Below are 15,398 nucleotides of genomic sequence, written 5' to 3' on the forward strand. Positions count from 1 at the left end.
TTTCTCAAAATTTTCTAAGCACCAGTTTCTTGTAATCGATTACCAGTAGCAAAGTTTGATTTCAAAAGCTTTTAACTGAATATGCAACGTTCCAATTGATTTCAAAATGGTGTAATCGATTACAAGATATTGGTAATCGATTACTAGTGTATCTGAACGTTGAAATTCAAAATTAATTGTGAAGAGTCATATCCTTTCATAAAAAGCTTTGTGTAATCGATTACATGTTTTTGGTAATCGATTACCAGTGACAAGTTTTGAATAAAAATCAAGAGATATAACTCTTCCAATGGTTTTCAGGTTTTTCTAAAGGTTATAACTCTTCTAATGGTTTTCATGACCAGACATGAAGAGTCTATAAAAGCAAGACCTTGACTTGCATTTCAACAACAATTATTTTTACAACTTTTGCACACAACCTCTCTGATATACATTTGAATATCTTCTTCTTCTTCTTCCTTTGCCAAAAGTTTTCAAAGTTTTATGGTTTCTAAACCTTGTTCTTTCACAGAAAACAAAAGTGTGATATTCATCTTTTTCATTCTCTTCTCCCTTTGCCAAAAAGAATTCGCCAAGAACTAACCGCCTGAATTCTTTTTGTGTCTCTCTTCTCCCTTTTCCAAAAGAACGAAGGACTAACCGCCTAAATTCTTTTGTGTCTCCCTTCTCCCTTTTCAAAGAATTCAAAATGACACAGTCTGAGAATTCTTTTGATTCTTCCCTTTCCCTTAAACAAAAGATTTCAAAGGACTAACCGCCTGAGATATCTTTTGTTTCCCCTTCTCAAAGTTTCAAAGGACTAACCGTCTGAGAACTTTGTCTTAACACATTGGAGGGTACATCCTTTGTGGTACAAGTAGAGGGTACATCTACTTGGGTTGTTGTAACTGAGAACAAGAGAGGATACATCTCTTATGGATCAGTTCAAGTGGAGGGTACATCCACTCGGTTGTTCAAAGAGAACAAGGGAGGGTACATCCCTTGTGGATCTTTGCTTGTAAAGGATTTTACAAGGTTGAAAAGAAATCTCAAGGACCGCAGGTCCCTTGGGGACTGGATGTAGGCACGAGTTGTTGCCGAACCAGTATAAAACTCTTGTGTTTGTCTTCTTCTTCCCTACTCTCTTTAATTTCCGCTATGCACTTTAATTATTGTTTTTACTTTTGGTTAAGTTTCAATTATTGTTCTTTACTTTCTTAATATTATAGTAAAAGCCTAATTGAATTCAGTATCATTAAGAATGATAGATTTTTAATTAGTAAAGGTTCATCAATAATTAATTCAACCCTCTCCTTCTTAATTATTCCAAGGTCACTAGATCCAACACTTATCACTTATCGGAAACAAATATCTTTTAACAAATTAAGTAATTTGGTAAAATGTTTATCGATCCATTTATTCTTTGTTTATAAATTACTCCATCTGGTCGTTATAAAAGGCATATTTTAGAAGAAACCGATGGTCTGTTTTTATAAGGCATTTTAAAATTTCTAAGTATTTAATCTTTTTTCCATTAGTTACCCTTATTAAATATTTTAAGTATTTGTGCTTTTTTTTATAGTGGTGCATAATACTCTTGGATTTTAATAATAACAAATTAATGATTATTAATAAAGACGTAATTGATATATTAGTAATTTTTCTATAAAAAAAAGTCAATAATATCAACTGAATTAATTGCTCTTTGTGAATAATAGTGCTTATAATAAAGACGGGAAGAAGAGAGGGAGTAAATAACTTTTATGTGATATTATTGCATTTTCGGTATAAAGTTTTGTTTTTCATTATTGTTACACACATGTTTGTTAAAAGATTGGTACATCAACATCATGTATTATTTCCTTAAGTTGATTACCTATATATCTGAATCAACTTTGATATTTTAGAACACACTTAGGCTGCATTTGTAATAATTTATTATATATCATATCCATATGTATGACTCTTACAAAACTTGACACAAAGTGTGCTTGTCTTTTTTTTTTCTTCAACATTTAATTACCTCCAATTCAAACATTTTAAACTAGCACAATAAAACTTTCTGTTACTATTAAAAACATTTTTGTGAGAAATTCCAAGAACTCTTCCACCTTACTCTCATATTCATTACATGTGTGTCTAGAATTTATCAAACTACGATTCATAATTATCTAATGTTGTATTGCATCTTATATAATTTTTACATATTGTTTTAGTTAGGTTTTCACACACATATATTGGTGTAACTTTGGCAACTATTATGGATAATATTTTCTTAAAATTTATCATTAGATTGAAAATTTCTTTCAATATTCACATATAAAAAATTTCATATTAATCCAAAATCATTTGTTATCTCGTATATAAATTAAAATCAATATAATATAAGCATTTCAAAATATACTAAAATATGTATCATTTGATTACCTTCTTGTTGTTGTTCAATTTTAATAAAATTTGGCACAGACAATTGTGATAATATGTAGATATAATTTAATGGTTGGATCAATAAAAATCATATTTTTTATCAAGTTATAAAATGGTGTAATAGTTATTAAAGTTATACTGGTGTAATTTGATCCCATATATATATAGCTTGATTTCATTATTATTTTGTGGATTTTCTATTAGGACTTGTTACTGTGTTAGTTGTGTTTTTGTTTCAACTTTAAGTGTTTTTAGAAAGGATTCAACCATTTGGAACCTAGGAAAAGTCAAAGGGAAAGATTTTCACTTCACTTGGCAAAAGAGTTTAAGGGAGAAGGGGGCATGTGATCCAAGTGAATATGAACACACTCAAATGAGTTTTATCAAACTATCATTGATGTGTATTTTGTGGGTGAAAAAATATATATTAACAGAAACATGATTTTGCTATATATTTTGCACAACAAAATCATGTTTTTGTAAGAAGGATATTTTTGGAATTAAAAAAATCACAATGACATGGGGATGCAAATAACACTCGTGGGTTGAAATTAAATAGAAATTTCCCTTAAAAGCCATCATAATAGTATGGTTTTAAAATGGGTTGTCTATGTTAACAGGTTATTAATATTTAAACCCCCTTTTTTACGTTTCACACCCCTCTTTCCCTTATATTTCATTTTTTGTCCTTTTTATCCTTATCCTATTCATGACTTTTGTCCTTAGGGCACACCCTCTTCCTCAAACGTTCTTTCCTTGTAGCTTTCATATTCTAAGTGTGTGTTTAGATTAATGTTTAGAAATTAAGTTTGCAAAAGAAACCCAAGTTTGATACAAAACTAAGTTTTCAGGCAAAATTTTCACGTGCAAACGTACTTTTGGGTGTAACCAAACATGTCATCAAAATTAATTTACTCTCCAAATGAAGTTTGGAGTACCCCAAACGGAAACCCAAACATACTCTAATTCTTCTCAAATCAACCCCTTTCAATTTTTACCCTATTTGTGTTTTTGGCATCTTCATTTTTCATCTCCTATTTTTTTGTTTGGTTGTGTGCAAACCAATGTATTATGATGACCGCATCTTTTTATCTTTATCTCCTTTGTAGTCAAGACTTGTCGTCAATCATGAAGTTCTAACAACTTTTGCAACATTTGAATTGCAACTATTTTTGGTTGCCATTCCCATCTAAGGCCAGCGACGATGGGGCTGTGATATGCACCTCAAATGCCTCCTTTTTAAAAAATGTTTTCTTTTGGCAAAGTCTTTCAAATAAATATCTAATGAGAGCATGATATTTCTCATTATGTATCAATGATTGTGTAATACTCTAAGTATGACATAAAAAATGGGGGAGGGAGTGTGCCGTAAAGACATTAGCGACGAAGGAGATAAGGATAAAAAGAGAATAAATTAAAAATAAGGAGAAATGGGTGTGAAAAGTAAAAATAAGGTGTAAATAGTAATATCCATATTAACATCGAAGGTAATAAGTATTTTGTTATTGTTGTCTTTTACTGAAAAATATATTGTATATTTTGAAATAATATTTTTTCACTATACAGAATGATTTTAATTTGAAAAGCACTATACGTCTTAAATGAAAAAGACTGCAGTGAGATATTATTTTTCCATTAAAATATGATAGTAAATTTATCGGTCAATCCTTTCTTACTAATACACATCCAAGTTTGTAAAAGTGTCCAAGTCTTTATACGAAAAACTCAAAACGGTGAATATTTATATAATATTTTATATAAGCAAATGTTTTATATTTTACTACCTCCGTATCGTGGCAGTGTAAGATTAACAAATATAGACTAAAACATTAAAAAAATATTCGTATGAGAATTAAAATATAGAAATACTAAAATGAAAAGTTGATACAAGTATAGAAACTAAAAGTTTAATTAAAAAATAAAAGTATAAAAAATAATAGAAGAATGCATGCATCACGAGAGGGAAGTACGTCGTTTGGTATGGTATCAATCTGACCAACTGTGAAAGTAATATACAGTACTTGACAGGGTAACAGTGAGATATCAGAGCTTTGACCAAAGCCAAAAGATAATTTTTTGAATGGAAAAATAAAACACATCAAACATACATGGAATGGAATCATTTTCATCGACGTGCACGTTACGAACCTTCCAAGTAGTAAAATAAAAATTTCTTACTGCATAAGATTCCCATACATATAACCTTAATCCATATTATACACATATAATCACTGATTTTTACTTTGCTTTCTTCACTCACTTTTTAATAACGTGGAATCATGAGTCACCCTCTTTGCATACATATGAAAGGAGTTTAGAAAATTCGAATATCACTTCAAATTCCCGTGGATGGACGCAACCATGGCATATTATGGTGAAGATCATGGAATCCTTGACATAAGTTTAAGTTCATTAATTAGACTCTGATTTGATGTATTATTGGATTTCTTCAATAATTCAAAAGAACAATTTTTTCCGATCATTCTTTACAAGATTTTTTCTTGCAAAGTTGAAATATTAATTATGGATGATCCATAAAAGAAAGATAACCACGCTGATAAGTGTTAAATAAAATATAATTTAGAGTAAAAAATAGATAAATAATAAAGAATTTAAGAAATAAGAAAAAATTATAAAAGATAAAGAAAAATATGGACAACCATAAATATTCATAACAGTATTAAATTAATTTTACTTTTCTAAATATGATTTTTTCTTCTTCAATTTTGACGATAAATAATTATAATTCAATTTGATCAATAAAAATTACATTATCTAAAAAAATCATTTAATAGTGTACAAATATTAAAATCTTAAACCCATGCAATTTTGTTTAACTCCTTGCCATTATAGCTATCAAATTTTATGAAAAAAATTAAAAATGTAATATATTTTTTATCCTAATAAAATGGTTATGAGGTTTCTTATTTTATTCTTTTTTATATGTATAAATTAATTAAAGATTAGATAGAAAGTAAGGTTATAATTGACAAATATAATTAATGTTACCCTGAGCTTTAAAAATAATAGATTCTTAAATTGAAAATAATAGATTGAAAGAGATAAGAAGTGAACTTAAACTATTCAATTGAATTAAAAAAAATAAGATGATGTATTAGATGCATGTGTACAAACATATTGGACTTTTGAAGGTTAGTTTATATATTTAATTAGTTACAATTTGTTAAACAACTCAATTGGATGTTAGGAGAGTGACCACTTTACTTCATGAGAAGAGAGCCATATTTTAAAACCAGGACCCATCCACTTGGTCCGACCAGTTCAATGGTTGAACCTATGACCCGATTCAGTTGAACCAGTGAATCAATTTGGCTGAACCTGTTGAACAAAATTAATTATTTAAAAAAATACAAAATTTAATGAAAATACAAAAAAAAATTATATACTCAAAAATTGAACTAAAAACCTAAAATTTATTAAGTGGATCAACTTACCAACAAATTTTCACAATTAATTATTAAACTTATAACACAATTAATACATATACTTGTCCTCTAAAAAAATTAATACATATACTTATATTTTATATTACTTATACCGGTTCGTGCGGTTTAAATATCAACTTACTGGTTCAACTACTAACCCATCAATTTAGTGTCTCGATTGAGTCAACGACCAATCTGATTCGTAAAACTATGGAAGAAAATATTCAAATGAAATTGAATGCCATGGAGAGTGAGGAAGCAAATAATCCTACATGTTTTGACATCTGCAAAATTTGAAATTTGATTTATTTATTTTAACCAAATCTAAATTAAAAATTAACTTTTCATTAATCAAATAATTATCATAATTTTAAATATATATATATATATATATATATATATATATATATATATATATATATATATATATATATATCAATAGGTCTTTGGTCCAAGTAGAATTATGCTCGGTCTTTTTAAGCAAACTTTTGATTTTAGTCTTATGAATGAAAGGAGATTCCACTAAAAGTGATTAACTAGGTCTCCCAACAAAGGTTGATCACCACTAAAGTCAATATATACTTTACATGAATAACATGAATTCCCAAAAACCTAAAATATATTGGTACAACAAAAATAAATAAATAAATCTAAATGTACATTCTTGAACTAATATTTCCTATTCTAATCTCTTTCTCTTAATAACATGTTTTTTCTTCTTAATTTCTCTTAATAATGTGGGATTTCACCATTCTTTATTTCTTAAGGTTCTAATGTTATTGATTGGTATCTAAATTTCCTTTTTCATTAAATTTATTTTTTCTTCAAATCTCAACTATGATAAGTTTTAAATTATCTTTTTTTTCTCTCCAATTTTAACTACTTATACTTTCAAATTAAATCTTTCTCTTTATTTTTTTTTTGGTTATTTTTAATCTAGTTAACTAATTGGTTCTGTCCCTCAAAACAAAATTAAATTGATTATGATTTTTTCTTTTACAAATTTAATTTTTTGGCATATATTTTTTTCATTTTTTTTCCTAAATGAGAAAAATACTTGTATAATGTACAAGAAATTTGCATTATTTTATATGGCAACCAGATGAGGGCTAACATTAATGTCCTATGAACAAAAAAAGAAAGAAAGAAAAAAAAGGAAAAGCAACTAATGATAAGTTGACCTTTGCTTTCTTCACTACTCATTTTGGTTCTTGCACTTCCCAAGGGAACTTGAATGAACAAAAATGCCCTACCCTGTTTTTTCTGTCATCTTTCTCTAATAATGCCTGTAACATCCTAAATTTTGAGTTTACAAATATACTTCAAATACCTTTTATTCATCTTTATAAACAAGTGAATTCAAATCCTTTTCATAAACGTCGTAAAAAAACACAAAAAGATAGGATAATTTTTTCACGGAAATAAAACTTTTCACGAAGGCTTTTAAACCTTTTCTCCTTAATAAAAGTTATCAACTTGAAAGGAAAGTTATCTATCTTCAAAATTGTGTGCAACATACATGTTTACAAAACATTATTTGATTTAAAGTCATGAGTCGATATACATAATTAATAGTTAGACTTTAAATATAAAACCATGCATCTTTGAATAAAATCACACACAGAAAAGTCCAAGGTGAGCCTCCATGTGGCCACCAAACATAAGCCAACAAGTATCCATGGTAAATAGTGAATAAGATACACAAAAGTGGAAAAACCTGTCTTAGAGTAGTCATCCACCCAAGCCCTGTGAAGTAACCGTTGCAACACCCTGAAACTTCCTTTTCCATTTATTTTTTCTACACATGTAAAAAATTTCCCCGTTAAAGACTAGACAATGGAAATTTTGCACTATGTAATTTAATTATATGACTATGTGATTTAATTTATTCTTTGTATGATATTAATTGTATAAGTTAGGAGTTAGATTTATTTATTTTTATTTTAAATAATTTATTTAGTTAGTTGGCAAAAATTTGGAAACTGCTTGAATAAAAATTTTATTTGTAGCGAAATTGCACCACGCACTGAGCGACAATGTAATTTAACTCTGTGTGAGAGTGTTTTCTATGTGAGGATCACTCTGGATATACATATTCCTAGAGAGATTAGCACAATAACCTAGGTGATTAAGATAAGATTTACTAGTTAAGATAAAAAAAATACACTTTTTTGTCAAATCCTATCCCTTCCATTTTTGGTAGTTTTTCAAAAAGCAAAACTACCCATTTGTGGTATGGCTTTGCATGTTCAAATTGGCAGCCAAGGGGGGTAATTCAAAGTGTCACAAAGCCTTATCAATGGAAGTCTACACCATAGCTTATTGGCCTTTGTGAGAGAAAAAAAAAACCTTTTGGAGTCTTATCCTTTCATTTTGCATGAATTCAAACTTAAGGGAAAGGAGTTCAGTTGTGCTTCTTCTTCTTCCAAGATGGTTCTTAGTGTTCTTGAGCCTTTGAGTCATCAAGCTTAGCTAAATGAGCTCCATTCTTCATCTAGACTTGATTCTTCTTCATTTTCTTGTTCTTGTTTCTCTAATACTTGGAACTGTCATTTTGTTTACTCATGAAGGAAAACTTGAAAAACTTGTGTATTCTTCATTCTCCTTCAAGATTTCATCAATTCATCAAGATGTAAGGGAGGTCTCTCCAACTCTTGAACACTATGGTTGTTGTTAAACTTCCTTGAACACATTGTTGTTTTGAAATTTTTGTGCTTGCTGCCATGTCCTGAATCAGTGTGCTAACCTATTTTCCTTAAGTTTTTTATGCCAAAAATGATTTCTTTGCATGTTAAAACATATATTTATCCTTAAATTTCACCTAAATTGGAGTTTCCTAGCAAAAGTTACAAATAAAACAAGTTTAAGGACCTTTAATAAAATGAAAAATTTGTCAAGTATTTGGACTGAAAGTTACAAAAGTATGGACTATCTTTATTAAATTTTTTTATCTCAAAAATGAGTTTGCTAGGTTTGAAAATATAGGTTAGAATATAAGATTTGCAAAAATCTGACTCCCGGAGCACCGAGGGCGCTAAAAATAAGTTAGGAGCAAAACTGTGAAAAACCAAGTGACAGTGATTTTAGACAGTAGATCACTTAACTTTGGAATCCGAGTCTACATAGGCTTAAGCCCTGTCTCTCTTTCTTGTTTTCTTGTTTTTATACGTTCGTTGATATACGTGGTACGAGGACTGCGCACACGATATGATGACATGATTCAAGAGTAAAACAACCATTAGTTCTATTTCCTTCTGTGAAAATGTGAGGTTGCATTAAGGAAGTGGATGATGGACAAAGATACACTGGGATGTACTAGGCTGAGAGGTTCGAAGAACCTAGGGGAATTAGCGAGTGGTGACTACCCAACATTTGGTGCACTCATTTAGCGCAAGTAACTCACGGGCCTTACTTTGCTACTCCTGACGAGCTCCAAGACTATGTTTTTTGAGTTGGGAGATGAGGGGTTGATGTATGATGTTTCCGTATGCAAATATTGCTTCTGACTGTCATCCACGTGATTTTATAAGACCACCAAGACCTGGGAGGATTGGTGGCAGTGATTGGGCCCAATGGTGACTTAAGTGTGATAGTTATGCGCTCAGGATGCAAAAGTGTTGTTTGTTTAGATAACCACACGTAGTGCTTATGTAGATTATATATTTTAATTTTTTTTTTTCTATTACTTGTTGTTTGTGACTGTCATACTAATTTCGTCCGGGGATTATTATTTGATGATATACAACCTTTGATTGGCCGCTTCGAGATACTTGGCACCCTTTGTTGCACGATATGTGAAGTCCCGAGACGTGCTGAAAATCAAAAGGAAGCAGGCTTACGTGATCCGTGAAAATTCCGTAATGTGACAGAAATCGAAAGGAGGTATTATTTCGCAATCCGTGAGTTTTCGTAACTTCTTCGAAAGCTAAAAAAGAGTAAATACATAATCCGTAAGGATTCGTAACCTTGCGGAAGGAAAATAAGTATCGTTACGAAATTCGTAAAGTTTCATAATGTTACGAAAAAAGAATTACCAAAAAAGGTAAAGGGGGTGCATTTAGTAAAAAGGGAGGGTACAAATAGCAATCAGGCCCACTTGGGCCTTCCAGATTCTTCCTCCAAAAGGTTGTTGCTTCTGGAGGAAGCAACCTTGCTCGCCTGGGCGAGCTGGGTGGCAAGCTCCTCCCCTATTTTGCTATAAATAGGGGGAGGAGTGAAGAGAGAAGGGGTTCAGCCTTCTTGGCACTTCTTATTCTCTCGATATTGCTGAGGAAAATTGTTTCCGTAAAGAAAATCCAAGTCGAGGCGCTTCCGTAACGTTTCCGTGAGTAATTACGTGAAGATTATCGACCGTTCTTCAACATTCATCGTTCGTTCTTCGTTTTCTTCAGTCTTCAACGGGTAAGTACCTCAAACCAAGCTTTTCAATTCATTCTATGTACCCGTGGTGGTCCACATTTTGTTTCATGTATTTTTATTCTCGTTTTCATTCACTTTCTATACCCCCTTTTGACGTGCTTCAGTCATTTATTTAAGTCATTTCTCGCCTAATCTAAAAATAAAATAAATTTCCACCGATCATTTGAATTGTATCATCCGTTAATTTCAGTTAAAATGAATTCCGACCGTTCGGTCGTGCCGTAACCACATTGGAAATCAAAAAAGAGGTAAAATAATAATATAATAATCCAAAAAATACCTTTTAGTAAAATGAAGCGGAAAAATCAATCGGACGTTTTCTCTTTGGGATTTTTCATTCTTAATCGAATTGACTAATAATTAAAGTGAAACTAAGGCTAAAATCAACTCGCCTAGTCAAGCTCGTCCACAAAAGATCACTAAAAAGGGTTTGAAAGTTTATCATTTCAGTTTTCCTTATTAGTTAAATGGATCATTTTTAAAGGCCCAACACCTTTAAGTGATCACCTTTCAAGTAAAAGAATCGCTTGATTCACCTTTAAAGAAAGAACTACGTAGGTCTGATTTCCTCTTCGATGGAGGGTACGTAGGAGCAAGAGCCCCGCTTTTGTCGACCTCAAAAAAATAAAAAGAACTAAAAGTTAAGATAACACAATTTCCACAATTCTGAAAAATAGGCTGTTGTCCTTTGAGACAAACGTAAGACGTGCTAATACCTTCCTCAAACGTAAATACAAATCCCGAACTTAGAATTTTCATTTCGACCGGTTTCCTTCGGTTTTTCCGACGTTTCCCACAAATAAACGTTGGTGGCGACTCCGCGCATCTTTCCTCCTTTGGAAAGCGCACCCGTGAGCCTCGCCTCGCTCGCCCGCAAAAGGGCACATTGCGACAGTGACATTCGAGGAGTAGAGGACTTATCACGACAGATATACGATGGAGGAAGAGACATGCCTCCACACACATTTTTGATACATCTGGTGTCATGTTTTGTTGTTAGATGAGCCCCATGTGCCACTGACCACCATTGAGGAAAATGCTTCATATCACTACCCGTTCAAGCATACCTCTCAGCGTGATATTACCCATATCATTTCCTACTACGCTTACTTTGGACTTTCATGAGTGAACAACCCGATGCAATTCGTGCAGTAGTTCTTCGAGCACGATGTCAACGGGAGGCCTACTAGATCTACCTTCCACCAGGACATAGCCGTTGAAGTTTGGGAGGATGTGGGAGATTTTAGTGATGACGAGAATCTTATGCCATCTGAGATCGCCTTTTTATCGGGATGTTATTGGTGAAGAGATACTTGAGGGAGAGATGCATTCATCTGACGAGGAATGTGAATCCTTGGGAGACGAGAGGGGCACTTCTAAAGATATAACTTCTCCCTAGGTAGTTGTGGGTCTTGGATAGTGACTGCTCTGAGTGTAGGATGGTTTTCCCTTTTTGATGTATATTTGAGGTGGAAAGATTTTTATACTCAATGTCGTAATATTTTGTTGTATAAAACCTTTTGGTGATACTATGTGATGTTTTGAGGGGGGTGATGAATATTTATTTCTTGTTATGGTTGTAGTGGTTCCAGTACACTTATGTTTAAACCTTAAGGGTCACTAAGACTCAATATGGATGTTTATTATTCCTTCCAGTTCTTTTTATCATTTAATTTTTGTGCAAGTTATTTCCTTATAATTTGTACTTTATGATAGCATTGCGTAAGGACAGAAGAAAAATGATAACAACTTTCAAAATGTTTATTTCTTTTCTCTTTTTTTATCATTTTGACAGTACATTTTATTCACGAGCATTTAATTATATGTACACGTTTTAATCAAGTGCAATAAATATATTTATATACGTGTTCCTTCTTTTCCCAAGAGAAAAAAAATATATTGAGATATTGTCAACTTAGAAATAGAAAATAAAATTTAATGATGTGCATTCCACAATATTTATTTCTTAAACGATTTTAAAGCTATATATCAGGGGGGGGGAAATAAGGCGTTACAAGCATGTCGTCAAGAGGTATATGCCAAGCAGAAGTGATCCTAATAACAACAACCCTATGAAGGACTTTTGAAGGGATCCTCCGACACTCAAAGATGTTGACCCACCAGCAGAGATCTATCCTGATGCTTATCATCCGAACCTGAAAAATGATGGTTTAAGAGGTGAGTCCTCCGCTCCCTTAGAAGCCACAAACAAAGAGAGATATCACACACCAAACCTACATAACCACTATGGGTGGTTTATTAAACAAAATCTCATGGTAACCTAATCGTATGTCTATAACACATTTTATTAATCTTGGGCCCAACCTGCCATTAAGCTTCTCCCACTTTAATGGTCTTTAAAGCTTTCATAGATGATGATTAGAGTTAACATTCCACCTGATACGAGCGATGCTCTTATCTCAATCATGGATATAGCTCCGTTTTGATCAAGAATGTCGAGTGAGGCCCACGAGTCCCCCGTGCTAACCGAATCCACTACACTTAGTCGGGTTATCACCATTATTCATCCCTTGGGGTTCCTTTGAACCGCTCGGACCATCCCTCAGCATATCCATTATGAGCCATCTATCATATATCAACATTTTCTCACACCTTATCATAGTGTAGAGATTCGTTGTCCTCGGATTGTCAGTTGTGCGGTACATGCGATCAAACGTTGGAGGACTATGCCCTTACCGGGTATAGGGTCACCCTCTACCTTAGGCGCTTCTATCTCTCCAACCTCGCTTCACACTCGTCACCAACTTACATTTGTTTATCATATGTGAACGAGTGTTGGAGGACTATGCCCTTGCTGATTCTAGAGCCACCCTCTACGTCAGACACTTCCATCTCTCCAACTTCATCCCACACTTTCCATAGACTTATATCTATTTATCGCTCATTTCTCCTTTCCTTTCTTTGTCCTTGTTGTATATGCCACTCTCATTGAGTCGCTAACTTCACAAGTCATCACCACACATACAATGAGAGGAAGGAGCATTCACTTTTTCTCTCCCTTAGGGTACCATTACTATGGTACATCAAGTGGATAAGTGCACATCTCACAAGCAAACCAACCAACATTATTATCATAAACAAAATCAATTTATGAACATTAAGTTGCTATAATGTTGAGGGTCGAACACCCCCAAAGTTAAACCAAAGCACAAATGATAACACAATATAATATATCATCACAACTAAACAATATACAACAACAACAACAACAACGCCTTATCCCACTAGGTGGGGTCGGCTACATGGATCAACTTCCGCCATAATGTTCTATCAAGTACCATACTTCTATCCAAACCATTAATTTCGAGATCCTTTTTTATAACCTCTCTTATAGTCTTTTTGGGTCTTCCTCTGCCTCGAATTGTTTGTCTTCTCTCCATCTGGTCTACTCTCCTCACTACAGAGTCTACCGGTCTTCTCTCTACATGCCCAAACCACCTAAGTCTATTTTCCACCATCTTCTCTACAATAGGCGCTACTCCAACCCTCTCTCTAATAGCTTCGTTTCTAATTTTATCCTGTCGAGTCTTACCACACATCCACCGCAACATCCTCATCTCCGCTACACCTACTTTTTTCTCATGTTGGCTCTTGACCGCCCAACATTCTGTTCCGTACAAAATCGCCGGTCTTACCGCAGTCCGATAAAACATTCCCTTTAGCTTGATCGGTACCTTTGCATCACATAACACCCCTGATGCTTTTCTCCATTTCATCCATCCTGCTTGAATGCGATGATTCACATCCCCTTCAATTTCCCCATCATCCTGTATTACAGACCCAAGATATTTAAACCGTGTGACTTGAGGGATAATATGGTCTCCTATTTTCACCTCTGAGTTAGAAACCCTCCTTCTTTTGTTGAACTTACATTCCATATACTCCGATTTGCTTCTGCTTAGGCGAAAGCCATGTGTTTCTAGAGCTCGTCTCCAAGTTTCCAACCTCTCATTCAACTCCTCCCTCGACTCTCCAAGGAGGACTATGTCATCTGCAAAAAGCATGCATCTCGGCGCTATCTCTTGGATTTGTTCCGTGAGGACATCCAGAATTAAGGTAAAAAGGTAGGGGCTAAGGGTTGACCCTTGATGTAAACCAATTGTGATGGGAAAATCGTCTGACTCTCCACCCTGTGTCCTAACACTAGTCGATACCCTATCATACATATCTTGGATAGCTCGAATATATGCAACCCTAACCCCTTTCTTCTCTAGAGCTTTCCACAAAATCTCTCTAGGCACTCTATCATACGCTTTCTCCAAGTCAATAAAAATCAAGTGCTACCTTTTTCCCATCACGGAACAACTAAACAATATATAAACATAAATCATGAGTAAATTCATATCTACATCACGTTCATAGCATCACAACATTCTATATTCAAGTCACCATACCTAGTGTTACCTGCCATCAAAGTTATTGTAACACGCTAAAAATTACAACTCATATTATGTATAGTTTTGTGTTGTGTAATTTGTAGAAATATAGTTGATATTGAAATTAATTATAATGAGGTTTTAGGTTAAGTGATTTAAAAAAAAAATTGAATTGTATGTACATTATTCCATGTGGCAAGTTTTTATTGAAATTCAATATCAATCATTTGTATGATTAATTTTGGGTAACCAACCTCTATTAGAAATTGAGTTTTAATTAAGGACGATTTGGACTGTGTAGACTTTATATCGTGCAAACTTGCACAATGTCAATTTGCAATGTATAAAGCAACTTTGTGTAAGTTTAGCACTGTGTGAGATTAAACTTAATAACTCTTCCCTAGATATGTAACATGAAGATCAAGATTAATTGACTAGAGATTTATCATTTATGGTTAAAGTAGAATTTCCATTTTAAGCAAAAGGTTCAAAAGTTATTTTAGCCATAAATGGCCTTTCTAGCATAGCCAACCCACCCTTAAGTCGCCACTTCAAATTGTGTCAACTCAACTCTAAAACTCCCTAAAGCCTAATGGTCCATAGCTTGATGCAAAGTTCCTAAATATCTAGTTTATGAGAAAAACAAAGGAAAGAGAACTCAAGGTGTTTGGGTGTGTGTGTGTCATGGATGCTGAGGGAGAGAGAGGGCATTATTTTCCTCTATTCTAGT

General features: G+C 33.1%; 1 long non-coding RNA gene across 1 annotated transcript in view; it reads right to left on the reverse strand.

Moving 5' to 3' along the window:
- Positions 1 to 7,463: 7,463 nt before the first annotated feature.
- LOC114413534 overlaps positions 7,464 to 15,398 on the reverse strand; it is a 37,684-nt gene continuing 29,749 nt past the window's right edge. The window contains exon 8 of the long non-coding RNA XR_003666930.1: positions 7,464 to 7,650. This is a non-coding gene — a long non-coding RNA (uncharacterized LOC114413534). The remainder of the gene's footprint in view (positions 7,651 to 15,398) is intronic.

This window comes from Glycine soja, chromosome 1 (assembly GCF_004193775.1).
Source record: "Glycine soja cultivar W05 chromosome 1, ASM419377v2, whole genome shotgun sequence".
NCBI lineage: Eukaryota > Viridiplantae > Streptophyta > Magnoliopsida > Fabales > Fabaceae > Glycine > Glycine soja.